Raw genomic sequence first — 13,954 nt, 5'->3', positions numbered from 1 at the left:
CCCTCACACAGTGCAATAGTTCTCAGACCATTTCAGTTAGAGCTTTTAGAAATGTTTATGGCTTTTTTTATTTGTAATACTTTAGCATTGGCTACAGGAAACAAAAATGCTAAACATTTACAAAAAAAACCCATAAACAATTCTAAAAGCACTAACTCTAATGGTGCGAGACCTATTGCATTTCCAATGCTTGTTGGTGAAGTGACGCTTCCGGGGCTGCAGTTTCACAGGTTTGAGTACAGTCTCACTCAATGGGTGACAGACACCTCCAAATATAAGTTGTGGGTCTCCGTTTCCTGGAACGCAGTCTTACGTAGAGGGACACTGCCTTACTTGTTAAGCACCAGTCTCACAACTAGGGCAAGGTCTCTCTCACGGGGCACGAGCCACAAGCCTCAGAGCACAATCTCCTCCTGGACTTATCACAAGTTCTCCACTGAACACCTGGAACCCTGTGTTTTTGTGAGAAAAGTATCATTGCCCAATTTTTATTCGTTCAACTATTAATCCCAGACGCCCCCCTATTTCAATCTTAGCCCCACCTACAGTATCCATCTTTCTCTTTCCCCTAGTGTCTTTGTTGTGTGTTTCTTCGATCTGACAAAATAGTAGAGCTAGTTAAGCATTCACTACTGACATTTGGTGAGTTTTCAGTTGAAAACCTGACAGGGCCATTTCAGCCTTTCATATTTTGAGGGTCATAAACTGAGTTCCGTTAAATTAGATAGGTAACATCTTTAATTCACAGAGCTTTTAAAATGCGGGAAACGTGGTAGTAATAGGAATACAAGCATGTTTTAATTGCTATAAGGCTTAATAGGCAGTTCATTTGTTTTTGTTCATGCTAAAAAGGCAACATAATACTTGCTTAATTCAGACAATTATGCGACATGATTGTAAACCCAAGCAATCATCAAATACTTCGTCAAAAAGAACCTAAAATTAAAAAAAAAATAATGTCTAATTGATTTTGGTTCCTCAACTCCGATGTTTGTCAGCTCAATTTTAGGATTGATTGCTCTCCATTTATTCACCACGTCTCTCACAAAGAGAGCTATAATGTAATATAACTCATTAGTGGATTTCACAGTTAAGTAGAGGGAACCTCTTTTAAAGTCTTTGTATCAGAGCTGGTAAATAGGCCTTTCAGACACAGACAGTTCCCCCAGAGTGCCATACAAAGGAAGGCAATCTATTTTTGAGATTTGCAGATGGCACGACATCAAGTGAAGATTCGTTTTTTCTCATAACATTTTTCTAGGGATCTTGAATAGTGTAAATGCTTTGCTGCTCCAGTCATGAAGTAAGACCCTCTTTCTTAACCCTGGTTCATCTCGTGTCAAACGATGGCATTGAGTGTCTAGGCTACGCTGTAATACCATATTCTAATATGGGAACCATTTCCCTCTTTTTATTTTACTTTTTATTTATGCGGATTTATATTGGGCGAACGTGGCAAGCGTGCGTTAGTCTGCTTTCCATTGAAACATTAAATAAAGTACAATTTAACAAACACAAATGGACACAAGTATTGTATAGCACACAGCTTTGATACCTGTGATTGACGTGTGTATTGTCCAATACAAATACATTAGTTCGTTTAAAAAGCAGGCGATAACCGGTGTAGATAAGCAATGCCAAATGAGGTTGAGTCGTCATAGGGAGGGAAGATGAAGTGTAGAGAAAATGGCTAGTGCAGCCACGGCAGCAGTTAGAGGGAATTGGAACAAGAACTGGTAAAGCCAATAGGTCTAATTTATGTAACAGCTTTTGAATTTGCCAATCTCTTTTAGCCATGTTGCACAGCCATGTGGTTTCTTTTCAGCATGGGTAAACGTTAGTGCCTTGGTGTGGCGTAGAGTGGCATAAAATAGAGTGGCGTACAAGAGAGTGGAGTAGAGTGGCATAGAGTGGAATGACGTGCAGTAGGGTAGAATAGAGTGGAGTTGTGTAGAATAGTGTAGAGTGGAATGGAGTGGCATAGAGTAGAGTAGCACAGAGTGGAATAACCTTGAGTACAGTGGCATGAAGTAGAGTGTGTAGGATGTCATATCGAGGGGCATTGTGTGGATTGGTGTTGAGTATTGTAGAGTTGGCGTACAGAGGAGTGGCGTACATTGGAGTGACATAGAATGGAGTGGCATGGAGTGGCATTAACTGGAGCAGAGCGGCATAGAGTAGATTGGTATATAGTGGAGGGGCGAAGAGTGGCATATAGTGGGGTGGGGTGTAGTGGGTTAGCGTTGAGTAGATTGGCATGGAGTAGAGTAGAGTGGTGTAGAATAGAGTGGTGTAGAGTTGAGTGGCATGGAGTGAAGTGGCATACAGTGGTGTAGAGTACAGGAATGAAAAGTAGAGTGGCCTAGAGCAGAGTACAGTGGTGTAGACTGCAGTAGCATAGAGTAGAGTGGTGTGGCATAGAGTAGAGTGGTGTGGCATAGAGTAGAGTGGAATGGCAAAGAATAGAGTGCCATAGAGTGGGGTGGAGGAGAGCGACACAGACTAGAGTGGAGTGGCATAGATTAGAGTGGTGTAGAGTGGAGTGAAGCGAAGTAGAGTGGTGTTGAATTGATTGGCATAGATTGCGTGGTAGAGAGTAGCATTGTATAGAGAGGGGTGGAGAGACATAGAGAAGAAGTGTGTAGAGTGGAGTGGCATAGAATAGTGTGGCTTAGAGTGGCACAGAGTGGAGTGGTGCCGTGATTTTAGAGCAGCCCATGTCTGATAAAGCGGGAGTATTGTTGAATGGTACTTTAGACAAGTATTTCTCCAAGTCCTCCCCTGACATTGTAAGGGAAAACATCTTGGCGGAGAAGCGAGCGGATCGTCGCCATTCTGTTGAAAGTATGAAGAACGGGTCAATTCTCTTGCCATCATCTCCCGCTATAGGGCTGATTGACATTGTCACCGAAACAACACCTGGTGAGTTGATTAATCTACTAGATACTCACCCCTTGGATCTAAACGTGGCTGTGCTTACACCCAATATGTCAACTAAGCTAGATGTGATCAGGCCAACTTCAACTCCCAAAGCAAATAGCGTATGCACGCCAAAGGATGACACCTTGCCATTGGTAACAACATCCCGTAGCAGGGCTACAAAACAAATACCCCCGGAGAAAAGCTATGGCCCACCGCCTATCAAGAAACAGCGGAAAAGGAGGGACCCGCTGCAACCCAAGTTGAGTTGTCGAGACTTTGGTAAAAAGGCAATCACTGCCACGAAGGCACCTCATAATCTTCGAGTGGAATCAGAGGGGATCTCTACATTGCCTTCATTGTCACCCCAGCCTAATCCACTGATAGATAATGAGGACAGTATGGACACCAGTGGGGTTGTGAATGTATCAATAGTAACTAAAGGTTCTGTAACCCTATTAGATATAGAGAGTTTGATTAAATCATACTCTGCGAGTATTATTGAGAGGCTGATGGAAGTGGAAAGTAGGCTGTGCAAGATTGAGCATGCATTAGGTAGTAAGGATGCTGTAATTGACCCTGGTCGGAATAATGTAGGTAAAAAAAATCTGAATACTACTTCAAAAAACACATCGACCCCTGTGCATGTGCCTAAACACATCCCAAATCATACTATAATTCCTCCCACGATTGCACCTACTGTAAAATCCATGGGGAACACGGTAACAGCATTGGTCCATCATCATTCTCCTCCCAAGCCCCCTCAAATAAAAATTGTTGACCAACCAACTATAAGTGTTACAAACAAAATTATTGATAACAATATTTCTAATACACTCTTGAGAAAACCAGCGAGGGAGGTGGGAGAAAATAGACACACCTGGGGGAAACCTAGAAGGACTCCCTTGCCCGAACTTCCCCCAGAGGCCGTACCCTATGTGGTAATTTTAACAGGGGTGCCTGTGCTTGGTCATAACAAGCGGGAGGGTTTTGCCCAATTAAAAAATAAAAGTATGCATTGGCTGAGTATTTACAGGCCAATTGCAAATCATATCAATTGGGAAATCACCCATGTCCGTCGTCTACAATGGCTAGGGGGCAAACCTAAAGACATCGAAGGAGATATAGTGGTCGTGAATTTTCGAGACCCCAATGCTGTACAATTCATTTTGAACTGGCAGATGGGTAGCTCTAATAATACAATAACTCCCAAACCACTAACCTATTTCTATCCTAGGTCATTGGTGTTTTCATCTCAACACCACCCGCCCCAGTACTGCCCTCCACAGCGTATACAGCAATTACAGCCAAGTAACCACCTCAGTGTCCAGGACGCTGTGAGTAACCAACATGTCCTGCACCCCTCTTCATTTCAGAACGTAAACAACATGTATCAAGCACCGTACCCTGTGGAAACTCCAGATCCTAGGGTATGGAACTATGTAATGCCCAAAATATATAATCCCCAGAATGGAAGGATGGATCACCTAAAACCCTTCACCCCCCTAGAAACCTTTAATAGGTTTGACATCTTTAGCGGTCTAGATGATTGTGACTGATGCCATTTGTTCAGGGGGGATGAGGGAATAGATAAAATGCTTGTGGGTGATGTGGGTACTACAGTCCAGCTTGATGTATCTGACAATAATGTGCTTCCCTGTTTGGGCAAAACTGTACTCTATGATATGAATGCTTCTGAAGATATAAATGCTATGGAAGAACAGGTATTAGCCATGACCAGCTTGGGGAGTACTTTAACTGTCGAGGTAGCGCCTTTGGTACCCCTACCTGTGTCTTTGACCAATCTTGACGAGATCTCTCGGGCTGCTGTTGAAAGGCCACCAAATCTCATTACGTCAATAAAAATGATCTGTTGGAATATAGCTGGAGTTGTAAAAAATCTGAGGGATCCCGAGTGGACAAACTTTATAGAATCCTTCGATTTTTGCTTCCTTCAGGAAACCTGGGCAGTTGAGGTGCCTCATAGGGTGGGTTATAAGACATATGGAATTGGTGCGATTCCCTCTAGAAGTGGAAGGGCATCGGGGGGACTTTTGATATGGGTGAAAATAAATTTAAAGGTAAAGATCGAGGTGATGCCCACTAATTCTGTAGATATATTGGCGTTAAAAGCTACAGTATCCAACGGGAAAAATGTATTCCTTGTAAACATTTATAATAGGCCCTTACCTTCATCTGGATAATCGCCAACTATTGCAAAATTAGATTGCTTTTTGAGTAATCTGGATTCCAGGCATGATTTTGTTATTTTGGCCGGAGATTTAAATTGTAATTTTGAGCCAGTTGAGGGTCTTAGCGAAATTTTTGACGAAGAAGATCAAGTAAACAAAATCCCTACTTTAGAGAATGTCAAATCAGTTAAATGCTCAACCCTGGGTCTTCAATTGATGAGTCTATGTACGGAACACTCTCTTAGGGCTTGTAACGGAAGGTTACCATCTGACAGCTCTAAGAAACCAACATTCTCCAGAAATACTTATAAAAGTAATCTAGATTTTGTTATCGCCTCTATCCCTCTCTGGCCAAATCTCCTGGACTTTGAAGTACTGGAACGATTTGAAAGTGATCATTTTCCTTTAACTTTGACATTAGATGTCTCACTTTTTAATAATATGGTCGAACAAAGTATAATTGAGGAAGGGGTGAATACCAATCTTGAGATTCATATTAGTAACAATAGAAGATCTCTGAAATGGCCACTCATATTGGACCATAATGACATCCTCAGTGAAATCTATTCACTTCTGGCTGGGACGTTTGGGCCTTATTTGGCGTCAATGGGCGAGGATGCAATAAGAACTGCATTCCTGCCAATACACCAAAAAATTTTCAATGAAATAAAACTATTAGTTACCAAGATGCCCAAAAAATCCCAACAGAAGATTCAGAATCTGTCCCACAGTAAACCTTGGTACGACAGATCCTGTAGAGAATCAAAGAGGGAATTACTGATTGCAATTAAGGCTAAATCTCCTTTAGATGTAAAACAAGCGAGGAACAAGTACAAATCTGTTCAAAGGGCCGCAAAGATGGCATGGGAGGAAGACAAATGGGCCAATTTGCTGCAAGCAGCCAGGGCGCGTGATAATGTTGCTTTCTGGAGGCTGGTGGCAAATGGAAACAAGGTGGGCAGGGTGGTCAAGGATGTTTTCCTAGATGAACAAACTTGGGTCACCCATTTTACGAATCTATATAAAAAATATGATGACCCAAATTTGGATATGCATGCAATAAACTATGAATCTTCGGTAGACCAACTGTCCTTTACTCTAGGCGAAACAGAGCTGGCAATAACCCAGATTAAATCAGGAAAAGCTCCAGGCTTGGACAAAATTCCTGGGGACCTATACAAGCATGACCTAGCCGTATGGGTACCTTATATTAATTTTTTGTACAATGTATTTTCCGGCACTCTAGAATTTCCTGAGAGCTGGAAGGGAGCGGAAATTGTTTTAATTTTCAAAAAGGGAGTCAGGATGGATCCTTGCAATTATCGGCCAATAAGTTTAATGGATATTTTACAAAAAATGTATTCACGCCATATTCTATTACGCGTGAATAATTGGCTAGATGAAAATGCAATATTGACTAAATTCCAAGCAGGATTTAGATCTAATATCAGCACAATAGATCAGATTTTTAGATTCTGCTGCCTCTATTGGAAGTACGTGGTGATTAAAAGGTGCCATTTATATGTTGCCTTTATCGATTTAAGGGCAGCATTTGATTTGGTGCCTCGCAATCTCCTATGGAAAACCTTGAGTGCAGCAGGTATGCCAAATAACCTTGTCACTCAGATTAGGGAGTTACATGCAGGGAATTTCGCTAGAATTAGATGGGGTCCAAATGGTGAATTAACCCAGAAGATACCCATCGAGCGTGGAGTCCGCCAGGGCTGCGTCCTGGCCCCCACGCTCTTTTCCCTGTTTGTAAACGATATTCCCCAATTTTTGGAGAGATGTAAAAATGACTCTCCAAAACTGAATGGTGAGAAGGTGACATCGCTACTATTTGCTGATGATACCATTTTGATCTCTCAAACGAAAAATGGTCTGCCGATAATAATAGATACTTTTAATGAATACTGCAGCCAGAAGGGGCTGGAAATCAACGTGAAGAAGACAAAATATATGGCCCTAAATCCCATAAAACCCGACAGAGGTTGTCTTACACTAAACGGTGAAAAGCTGGAATCCGTCCCTCATTTTTCATACTTGGGGGTGACTTTGGATTCTAACTTTACCTGGAAAGCCCAAATGGATAAAAGCAAACTAATTTTTGCCCAGAATGCTAAACCTATTCTTAGGGAGCAAAGTCTAAGTACAAATAAAGCAGCTTCCCCCGTGATGGAACTATTTAAGGCCAAGGTTCAATCAGCGGTCCTTTATGGGGCAGAAATATGGGGTCCCGGCTCAAAGGAAACGTTCAGTCTCTTAGATAATAACTTTATGCGAAGTTTGGCAAGGGTTCCGAGAGGCACTCCTCTAGTGCCCCTGGAACTTGACCTAAACTTCAAAAGAACCGATCATCAAGTTTTGATTCGACCATTGATGCTGTGGGTCAGACTATGGCATGTCCCTGAACTTCAAGATTATAGAGACGGGCTAAAAGAAGTTATGAAACTTGATAATCAGGTTGACATCCCATGGTTAAGGCATATCAAGATTTGGTTAAGTAATATAGGGCTGAAACACTTTTGGGAGAACCCTGAACAATTACCCGCAAACCCCAAATTAATATTAAAAAAGGCCTTTTGGAGCTTCATATTAAATAGGACTATAAGCAATAGAACTAGTGGGACCCTGGTTTCAAGGTTCCTAAACTTTAAGGAAGAACCTTTGTATGAGACTTTTATGGATGAAATAGAGCCCCCACTAGCCAAAACTTTATTTTTAAAGTTTAGATATGGAAACTTACAAATAAAAACTACCTTGGCTCGTTGGGCTAGGAACCGTGCTGCAGGAACCCCGATAATGGATGTAAATTGCTCTATGTGTACCCACAACCAGATTGAAAACGAGCAACATATCCTCCTTTTCTGTCCTTGTTATACTCAGGCCAGAAAGAGATGGATTAAACCCATTTGCCTTCTTTTAGGCTTGAGGTCCAGTGCACAGGCTCTGAGAATCCTAACAACTAACACATCCCAACAAATAACATTTAGTGTTAGTAGATTCCTACTTTCCATATTCTATACAAGGAAAAAACTGGGGCATCGTTTGTAATGTAATGCAATTGATCTGCTTGGAATTGTTAGGATGCTCGTTATTTTGACCTATGAATGTAATGTTTCCGTTCCAACTAGCTCCCAAATTGTCGTATTTTTTTCTTCTTTTTAAACTAACGTTTTTATTTACTGTAATGTTTTATTATAATGAAATGTAATGTAATATATGCATTGCTCTTTTATGGCATCTGTGCCGAAATAAAGATTTAATGAATGAATGAGTGGTGTGGTGTAGAGTGGCATAGAGTTGAGTGGGCTGGCACAGAGAGAAGTGCCATAGAGAAGAGTGGAGTAGCTTGGAGTGGAGTGGCTTGGAGTGGTATAGAATAATACAGTTGAGGATGTAAGTAACTAAAGATTCAATAGAGACAGTAGATAAGGTGAAAGCAACATAAATAAGAAGCCATATGCCTGTGTTAAAAGTAGGAAAGCACATTGCACAAGCAGAAATAATACTGAAATGCTTATACAAAATAGTGTGTTACAAAAAAGACGCGGAAGAACCCACGTGCATGGTGCATGCTTAATGGAGGAAGAAAGGAAGGTGAGCCCACAGGAGCTAAACAATGAAAGACTGCTTATAAAAGTGACAATGAAAACAACTAATGGCATGCTGTGGGTGGGTTGTAAGAGCACTAAACTGTAAACAATATGTTTCGCAGTCCAGAGCGTGCGCTGTGCAGGTGAGACCTAAAAAGAGTGATTTATGGTAGAGAGAAGAATGGGTAGGAAAAACAGGGGGAATGAAAGTGAGACAGACTTAAAAATGCTTTGAAACGACAGGGGTGACAATAAGAAGGGAGCAGCTGAGTACAGTGGGCAACAAATTCAGGGCAGTGGCATGGGGCTAAAACCACACTCAAAAAATCTATTTAACAAAAGGATACTCAGTTTATTTTTTTAACATTTCAAGGCAGGGGTTGGGGTCAAGACAGTGGGGGTTCTACTGCATTAAGCACAGCCAAAAAACGACTGAATCACAGGCCTCCCTCAGTCTAAGGCTGGAAGAAAAGTTCAATTTCAGTCCACAAGAGTTGGTGGCCACCAGGAATTTTCAATTTATGTGCCAAATAAATAGGAGAAGACGAGGCTTATAGATGATACAACAAGTAGTCATAAACTGAGCTCTTGCCTTTTAGGGTTAAAAGGACATCATTGATGTCATCAACATAGTCACATCTGAACACTAAGCGAGCTGCTGAGTGCGACACTGCCCAGCGGGTTGAAGGTGGACTTAGGTAGGCAACTGAGGAGAGGGTTGTCTTAGTTATTCAGCTGGAGACCACTTCAATTCATACACCTCACAAATGAACAAAAGCAGATCGGGGTATTGCGCCTTCTCATACCTGGCTTCTAAATCCTGGGAAAGCCTCCCTCAACACATCAGAGCCTCCTCATCCCTTCTTGAATTCTGCAAGAAGCTGAATACCTGGCTCTTTGAGTAAGCCCTCCAGGAGGGTCCTCAGACACCTACACAAGCACCTGGATACTCTTGTGGGTGATTAGCGTGCTATTAAAATATAGATAACATATTAATAATTGGACTTCAAAACTTGAGTGAGTCAACGTTCCTATAGACCACAAAATTCCAGTGCTGAAGCTAACAAACAAATGGCTCACCAAATGCATAAATAAGTGAGGCCCCGTCTTCCTGCTAAATCTGTAACATCCACTTGCGACCTTTGCTCAAAGCGATCCGACGTCATTCGAACTTCAAGGGTTTGATAGGCCTAAATAGGATGCCACCCCAACTGTACTCCCAACACTTACCTTCAAAATAAAGTAACATATTCCTTTGTTCGGTCAGGCAAGACTAAACTCCATGTAATACGACCACTGTCCTCTTTGCATTGTGTATGCCTGACTCAACTGTGAAATCGGATGTTTGCCTTATTTCATGCTAAGTTAACTGCCTAAAGATGCTATGTTATTTGCAGGATTTTCCTTACCATTCTATTGGAAGACACAACCTTGCAGAGTGGTTTCTGAGTCTACGTTTGTGTGCACCATGAGGACACCAGGGCTAAGGTTCTAGGTCGTGCTTAATTTGAGCCGGTGGTTTCAGGTGCACTAAATTGTCAAAACTGGCTCTTATGCCATGGTGGCGTTGTCTGTCAACATCCGAGATGAACACAATAACAGTTGTTTATCAAATCAATATACATTAAAAGTGTCCTATACTTGTCCCCAAGCCATTCTTATAGCTTGGGGGTGGGGGGGGGGCTGTAATGGTTGTAGTTGTGGTACTATCATTGGTAGCTCTAGCAGGAGCAATGGGTTGTGCGGGAAGCTGCAGCGGCTGACAGAGGCCCTGGCACTTTTTATTTTCTTAGAAATTTAGCACTGGTTGCAGGTATCCAAAACTGCCAATAGTTTGTTCTTTAAGCTGATTAATATGAAGACAGGATGGACAAAATGATGAATTGTGACTCTACTTTTCTAAAAATGTAGCGGGGTATTTGAGCATTTAACAAATTTACTTTTTTTGGGGGGGGAGGGCAAACTGTGGAGGGCCTGCATGTTTTCCGAAGGTATTACACAGCATGCTGGTCCACACACATTCCAAGGAAGAACAAGGCGCAGAAGATGTGGTGTGGGGTACATCTTTGCTATCCTAGTGTGCACAGGAGGTAGAGTTCATAGAATTGGGCGACAAACTGTGAACACCCCTAGTATTTTAGTGGCTGGGATAACATTTAACTAACCCACTAGGACTTAGTCTTTCTTCCTTTAATTTCGCCTGGGTATTCAGCTCCATCATGATGGAAAACTCTAGGCAACTCACATACACTATTGCTCTCAGTATCCCCTACGACTCGCCGCCTTTTTTCTAACTTCTCTTAACACTATTTGAGACATTCTGTGGTAACTTATCCAGCTATTTTATTATTAAGTGGCACTCGTAGGTAGTGATACAGAAGGAATTACAATGCCTTAGAAAATACAGGTTTTTGAATTAAAAAAAATAAACTTATTGTTAAATAAACACATTGTGCAGATATCTTTCAAAATGTAATTCACCAACAGTTAATTATTTTGCTTACATGGAAATGCCGGGAACTACTTTGTAGTATGACTAATGATCCTGCCTTTCTTTGTAAAAAATGCCTGTGCAAAATTAAATGAAAATTAGCAGAACACAAGATAATTGAACACAGTTCTTGTAATAAAGGGAGGACCTCTTTAAAACTGTCATTCCAGCTACCAAAATAAGGTCTCGAGCTTACAAAAAACCCATGCACACGCACACTCTCTACCCCTAATTTATGAGGTGTATTATGTAGAGGTCCATTTATTTTTGGTGTGCGCCAAATTTACGTAATTTCCTTTTGTGTAACCGCATGCAATTTTGGAAAAATTATGTGAAATGTACAACTGGTATTTGGCAATAGAGTTTAGCATGAAATGAGTCCTCGTGTCCATAGCACAAAAACCAAAATTATGCAAAAAACAGTGGCTTGCATTCCTATCGATCACCTAGTAACTATGCTCCTACAATATGATTTTACACGAATGAACTTGAAATTACGCGATATACCGCAAGGATATGATTTCAGGAACGCTACATGACTATCGTAACACGAAAATGATGCACGATTACCCCAGAGTAACAGCAATTCCGACCCCTCCTAATTTGTTTCAAAGCTCTTCGATGGTATCCTTCTGCTATCATTCCAAATCCAAATAACTGACTAACCTATCCACCACTTGAAATGTACTTGCATGTTTCACTATACTAATTCAACACTAATCCTCTCTGGGTCCTGGAGTAGCGTGCTATCCGCCGAAAAAGCACTTCGACACCTCGTCAGGGGTAGTAAGCGCTATATAAATGCAATTACAATACAATACCGTTGCTCCGTGGGTATTCCCTATCCATGGACTGCTACTGCATGTCTTTCCAGTGGACGAGCAATATTCTTGCAATAATCACACCTTTTGACACACCTAAAGCTAGTTCATTCGTGTTTTCTGTGCACTATTGGTCAGGATCAAGTCCAGTCATAAAGGGGTTAATGGGGTCCTGGCTGGCACACTTCAGTCAGGGCTGCTCTATAAATGGTGGCCGTCAAAATCCCTCCTCTTTTACGATTTGAAAATTCCGTGTCGAGCTTCACATTTACACAGTGCTAATAAAACTTTAATTTCACCTTTGCAGGGGAAAAATCAAATCCATCTAGAAATAGAGACAGCGAAAAACAGAATCGGAGCTCAGGCCTTCACGATCTCATGCCATATTTATCCTGCCGCTTATTAATTTAGTGTTTGTCTTCCCTGCTTCCCGGGCCTACCTAAGCGAGGGTACCCCCGGGACACGGCTCAAAAAAACTGCTCATCTCGCGTCAGACGGAGTCAAGGGATAGAGGAATTCTGGTGACAGGTAGTGAGCCTTTCCCTGTCCAGTCCCAGTATAAATCTGGCTGCGGTCGAGGATCACACACTGGCTGAGCCTGAGCACATGTATGTTTCACTGCTATGAATGCGGATATATGGATTCCCTGGATAAACAGCCATCAGACACAAAAATCAAGCCTGCCAACAAAGTCAAGAGGTGGTCTCACCATAGAAAAATGAATTTCTACTATGGTCAAGTGGAACACACAAATATAGGGCATTAGGCTATATCAGTAACATTTGAACAGAGCACAGTCTGTCTTTGTCTGGGCAACCTGGTGCTTTTGGTGGTAGTGTAGGTGTGATTTTCCAAATGTTTCTGAGGATTTCTTTTCGAATTGTACACTAGTCAAGCTTGTGAAGATGTCCTACAAGTAGTGTGAATTGGTATGTGCTTGGTGAAATGACGTCGTTATTGAGATAAGGTTGAATGAGTATTCTTGGTGTTTAATTGGTGAGACCAAGGGTTGTACTGACTTGCTTATGCATTTTAAGGTCTAGGCTAGTCAGCGCATGCGCTGTCTCGAAGTGACGTGTAGTGTTCTATCTTTGGGTTTGCATGCCACCCATCTCCTACAATCAGGGGCGGCTCATCCATGTAAGTCACATAAAGTTTATTACCATTTTATTTTTCAGCAACCCGAAGTAAGTGTCAGAAAGGGGCGGAGCCAGTGCAGACAAGTGGAAGCAGCTGAGAGCAGTGCGTATGTCTCTAGTGCTGGCTGTCTTGTGATGGCCAACCAGATATGCACAATTTAAACTTTTCTAACCTAGTTGTCTTCAATTGCTGAGTTAGAGAAAGCGCAGGCCTCCAGTGCTCTTGAGAAACAAGTGCTGTTTGTGTTTTTACAACTTTTCAAGAAATGCATTCGTTTTTGTACACACACATGCATTTGAATGGTTGTGTTGTGTATTTGTACAAAGGGAGAAGGCCTGAAAACACAAGCGCTCCTAGGGAGTGACTTTCAGCCTTGCTGAATAGCAGATGTGTTGCTAGACAACATACTAAAAGACATTCACATTCACAAGGCCAACAGCTCGGGCATTGCCAAGACCTATTGGCTTTCCCAATGATTGCTTAGGATGGTGTATATGTGAGTAAACCAACTGGTAGTATCAAGTGCTGGTAGGTTCTGTAATGTCCTACTGAAGGCATATCATTAATTGTTTATTTTAATTACAAAAATAATCCATGCAACATTAAAAACAAGAATTCATCTTATTCTTTTTCACCATTTCAATCTTTTATTCGGCATTTAATCTCTCACTGCACTTAGCAAATTTCCCCTTCTTAATGTCTATTTCAACAATAAATCGTTCAGTGCATTTCAATAGCTCCAAACCCAGACACATTGTCTTTTGGGATAAATGCTTTCCCTTTGTGAAGGGTTT

The 13,954-nt window shown here is 41.6% G+C and overlaps 1 protein-coding gene across 1 annotated transcript in view; it reads right to left on the bottom strand.

Moving 5' to 3' along the window:
• SDK2 (sidekick cell adhesion molecule 2) overlaps positions 1 to 13,954 on the bottom strand; it is a 702,247-nt gene that overhangs the window by 550,846 nt on the left and 137,447 nt on the right. The gene's annotated exons all lie outside the window — the stretch shown is intronic.

Source organism: Lissotriton helveticus, chromosome 7 (assembly GCF_964261635.1).
Source record: "Lissotriton helveticus chromosome 7, aLisHel1.1, whole genome shotgun sequence".
NCBI classification, from domain to species: Eukaryota; Metazoa; Chordata; class Amphibia; order Caudata; family Salamandridae; genus Lissotriton; species Lissotriton helveticus.
This window is presented reverse-complemented; position numbering and strand designations above follow the sequence as displayed.